Source organism: Lactuca sativa, chromosome 3 (genome assembly GCF_002870075.4).
Source record: "Lactuca sativa cultivar Salinas chromosome 3, Lsat_Salinas_v11, whole genome shotgun sequence".
Lineage (NCBI taxonomy): Eukaryota > Viridiplantae > Streptophyta > Magnoliopsida > Asterales > Asteraceae > Lactuca > Lactuca sativa.
In genome coordinates this window covers 57,214,739-57,220,393 of record NC_056625.2, presented here as the reverse complement: position 1 = coordinate 57,220,393, position 5,655 = coordinate 57,214,739, and positions in this window count along the sequence as shown.

Below are 5,655 nucleotides of genomic sequence, written 5' to 3'. Positions count from 1 at the left end.
TAAAATCTAAGTTTCATAAGATTCCCTCCTTCATGAAAAATGACTGTGAGGAAATGCTTTCACTAAGGAAGATTTTAATGAGATAGTGATTGTGAAAATTGTATTCTCGAATTCGATTGTGGTTATGGTATCCCTTTCCATGATTCGAATTGTGAGATTTGGAAATTAGTCTGAATTGTTTAGACACAAATATGAACTATCTAAGGCAAAGGTGTATAAGTTTAAGAACCCTTGATAAAAGATTATCGAAGCATTGGGTATTAGAAATATGAACTTAAAGAAATTCAATAGGCATTGTTTTTCTGAAAGTTAAGTTGTTTCTGAATACATGTCAAAGCTAGTGGGAGCATAAGTGTTATATTTGTAATAATCATCATGATAGTGGGAGCATAAATGTTATGATTGCATGATTATTAAGCCAAGTATTGCAAGTTAGCAATGTTAATTATAGAAAACAAGAGTCATACTTTGCAAAGTTGTAAGGGTTGAATAGTTGTTTTGCTATAATTAAGGGAGAGAATACTATGCTTCATTTCAAATCTAAAGGCTTAGGTTGTGGAATATTAATAATATTAGTCAAAGGATACATATGTGTTCTTAAATTTTGATTATGATTACGGCATTCCTCTTCATATTTCGAATTGAGAGAACGTAGCACATAAAATATTATAGCAGAAGATTGATAAAGTATCGAATCTTTATGTAAGACATTATGCATTGTGTCCCATATGCTTCGGGTATAGGATCGATTGCAAATGCTATAATATTTGACCATTCAAAAAATTTCCAAATGTCTAGTGCATTTAGAGGGAAAAGGACAAGAATCGGTTTTGACTAAGATAATTAAACAACTATCAAAGGACAATCCAAAGTTCGCCATATGGGATTAGTATTATTCATGTGTTTCACTTTGCATGTTTTGACTTCCTGAATAATTTAATTGGTTGAAAATAGTCAAATTATTCGAACGGGCCACAGTCGTTCATATGTTGGAAGTAGATATGAATGAAGACTGTCGTGAATTGGTGTGTGGATTGTCTAAAGAGTATTAGACATAAGCAAATGTTTGCTGCAACGTTCATGAGTGCTTATGAATATGATTTGAGCATTGGATTAAACCCACGCTCACTTGGATCACTTCATGGATTTTATCACAAGTGATTGGTGAGACGATAACATCTTATATTCTTGAAAACGAGATGTGTGAGTTGTATCTTGCGAGTCGGTTGCATATTGATAATATGTAAACGCACCAGTAACTTGGTGTTATAAAACATATTGTTGTGTGTGATTTCGTGAGTGAGTGCAAGCGAGCATTGAGTCAAGTTTATCCGTTCCTTTTATTCAAAGTAGGATAAAAGTGATATATGTGGGCCCCTCGATGATTTAGTGATGGTACCTAAGTGCTTGGCCAAGCCGGGACTAATTTGATATGTTCAAATTGTAGTCTGTTGTCAGTCGTCATAAATCTGAATTCGGGAAACAGCACATAGACAGAGATAATGATTTAGATCCATGTTTCAGTCTATATGATATCTAGAATGGAGGAATATATGATCCCTTATCTAAAGGACACGCGTATCTGATATGATCAGAGTTGACAGCGGCTTTGGAAAGCTACGATTGCAGATCAGGATCTGAAGTCATACTCAGAATAGTTATTAGACTTATCCAAGTGGGAGACTGTTGGATTAGTGTCTAAGTCCATAACTATTTTGGTATGTACTTGACCCGATGGTGCATGGTCCTTTTGGGTTGCCTTCACCAAAGCAACTTGATAGGATGAATTATGGAGAGAAAGGATTAAATATGATTTATTAATATATTATGAGAATAATATATTAAAGGAGAAATCATATTGTTTAATTAATATTAGTCAAGAATTAATAAGAATTAAGTTTGTGACTAAAAGACATTAATTAAACTAAGGGACTAGAACTGTCAATTGTATGATAGTTGAATATTGAGCTAATGGACTCCATATTAAAGGGGTGGATGAATTCTATGGGGATACCCATTAGAAATCGTCCCAAGGCCTTTAAGGAAGGAGCATATGGGTTGCTTAGGGCTTAAGCATCCAAATTAGTGTTTCCTTGTTAGATAACCCTAATAGCCTCACTATTTAAAGAACCCTTATGCCCCAAAAACGTGGCGAATAAGATCCTTAGGGTTTCCACATGTTTTGGGCAGCCTCCTTCTCTTCTCTTCTTCATCCTCTTGCTCTTGGTGTTTGTGAACCATTAGAGGAGTGACATTTGTGACTCTAAGCTTTCTAAAGTCATTACAAGGAGGAATTGTGATTGTTATTGCTACATAACAATCAAGGTATGATCTAAACCCTAATTTATAGTCTTGGATGAATTGCATGTACAATAAGAGAAACCTAGATCCAAGCATTAGGGTTTGTATGAGCACATAGGATGTTCTTATAGCCAAAACCCAACACATAGCTCATAGATCCAGGTTCTACTCTTCATCATCATCTTCTTGAAGGTATAAGGTCTCAACCTTTATGATTCTTTTGCATAGATCTAGTATAGCTTAGGTTTTGGCATGTTTTGGTCCTAAGGGTTGGCTCATATAAGTAAAAGCTGCTCCAAAAGCCTAGATTAGCATTTCTTGATGTTTTGAATTCCTTATTGCATAAAAATCGAATCTTGGAGGTTTTAGTCCAACCATGCATGAATTATTGGTCTTTTGGTGAAGTTATGAACCTACGATTTGGTTTTAGGCCCTATTAAGCCATGAAAAAGATTAAAGTTTCCTAATTTATAAATTAAGACCTCCCCAAGAGTTAGATCTGTGAATTGGATGTTTGGTCTTTAAGCATTAAGAGCTTAATGATGAGTTTTAGGCACAAGGGAGTATGTCGGGCGTACCCTCTTGGTACGCATGGTGTAACGAGTTCAGCCAAAGTTCTCCTTTCGTTGTAGTCCAGTACATACGGTGTAGTAGGGAGGTACACATGGCGTAATCTCAGAAATCATTTTTATGCCAATTTTGGGCCTTGGGTAATATTGGGTTTGGTTCATGTTTAGTTTGGTCAATATTGGGAAGGGTAAAATAGTCTTTTACCCTTAGTAAGATAGAATATGATTTGGACACTTGATTATGGGTTATTACCCAGATTATTAATTAGGGTTGATGTAACGACCGATATGTCAGGTATACCCTTTAGCTAATTATGTTTTCTCTTATTTAGCTTAAGGACCTCGTATGTTGGGCATACTTTGAAGCATGCATCGCACATTCTTAGCCCCCTGGTAGGATGGTCGTACCAATTGTGCGTTGGGCGTACGTCAACCAGGGGAAAATACTAATTTTTAGGGTTTACAATCTATTTAAGCACCTGATATCCCCAAGGCTCTATCCTTATCAGCCTCAACTGCCTCTTTTGAGCTTTATCTCGAAACCCTAACCTACATCTCAAAAGATTGACCATTGTGTGTGTTTTGGTGTGTGTATGTGGTGAATATAGAAGAAGAAGAAGAAGAAGCCTTGTAGAGCAGCATTGATCAAGTAGGAGCTTGTAGATCCAGAGTCCTTCCATCATTTTCAGCCTCTAAGAGGTATAAGGTCTTAACCTTGTTGATTCCTTGTTTAGATATAGGTTAGTAAGGGTTTTGAACATATTTTGGTCCCATGAGTTGGTCTTTGTGAATAAAAGCTACTGCATAAGATTTGGTTTGTACCTATTGGTGTTTTGGGGTGCCTTGTTCGTAAAAATCATGTCTTTATGGTTTTGGTCCAACCATGCATGAGTTAATGGTTATCTTATGGAGTATAGAATCTATAAATAAAGTTTATGCTTTTCACAGCTCACACATCCATGGAACCTTCACCAACCCTGCAGTAATAGTGTATGCTAGCCACACATAACGCTGGACCCAATAGACTTTCGAATATCTAATCCTACACTAACGTCGAATCAGACATTCTCAGGCTATAAGATCTTGATCCACACACTAAACATCTACAGTTATGATGTCAATTCCGTATATAAGAAACCCTAGGCTAGTAGGCATCATATAATCAGGCAAATCTTATCATGTAATTCATGAAGACTCCTAGCCTAGCACTAGCATGCTGTTCTATCATATCATAATTTCAAATAACTGTATGGTATTTTGGAGTTTACTTACAAGCTCCGGCTGATCGTACCCTCTGCATCCTCCATCCTTATTTTGAAAACCATTTTAGTATTTATTTCGAAAATTCCCTTGATTTGAGACTGGACTCACACGAGTGTTCCTCCAATTCATTGAAACCAAGGCTCAGATACCAACTTGTAACATCCAAAATTTTTATGCCAAATTTAAACTTTTTCAATCATAGATAAAACCAAATAGTATTTGTTTACAAATTGTTTTCAAATCATTATTCATCAGAGTGTCCCAATAACTAGATCAAAAGGATGAGGAGCGGTACGGTCACGCCTTCGCCTTGCCATGATCTCCTGAAGTACCTAAAACAATAAACTGAAACTGTAAGCCCAAGGGCTTAGTGAGCTACCCCCAAAATACCAATACCACACCGATAATACCATATCAATAACAGACAATCAATAACATGCATACTGGGCCATCGGCCTGACTAGACCGCCCTGCGGGCCTACAGTCTATCTGAATCTTTCCCGAGCCTTTGGCATAACTGGACCGCCACATGGGCCTACAGTCTCCCTGGACCACTCATAGGGTATGTTGGCCTTCAGCACAAAGCAGGACCGCCTCAACCCAACCAACAAGAAAATATCCAAGTGCGCATAACAAACATATATTGGCATATACAAACATCAAACATATCTATTTCAATGATCATCGATCATAGAAATCCCTCGTAACTAGAGTACCGACCTATCAGGTCACTAACATACCAATCCCTACGGATTATAAGACCATAATATACTGTCTATCCTGATTTCGATCTAACAGATCATAACCACATGTAGCACATAATAACAATAAACAACTTAAGGGACGGCCTTGGTGCCGTAGACCCTATTGACATAGTGAGGATAAATCACCTTGCAGATGTCGACTCAGTAGATGAACTCCAACTCTCAGATCCCTATCAAAAGCTCCACCACCTGATACCATAGCATAATCATACTCATAAGTTCCCAACCTTTCAAGGTACCCCAACAATCAACTAATCAAGCCCTGGTCAAAATCAAAGTCATCAGTCAAGTTCAACAGTCCATGTTGACCTTAACTCGCCGAGTACCCTCGACTACTCGTTGAGTTCCTTGAAATACTTGTCCACTCGCCGAGTCATGGAGTGACTCGTCGAGTTCCATTGGTTTACGATCGAACCCTAAGGGCACTCTTCGAGTTTTCCTTCTTGCAACTCGACGGTTACACACACATACATAATTTGGGGAAACTCATCCGACTCGTCGAGTTGTTCATCCAACTCATCGAATCTACATCAATCTTCATTGGACTCGTCGACTTGTTCATCCAACTCATCGGGTCCAGGCTCATCTTCATGAGACTCGCTGAGTCAACCTTGCGACTCGCCGAGTTCTTTCAGTCCTTAAGCCCTACAGACTCTTTTAAGCCATGCAGTGGCTCCAAATTACAGATCCAAGCTTCCAAGGCATGCTTTTCACGTAAAGTTGCAAACTTTACATGCATGCATAGCTACAAAGGATCC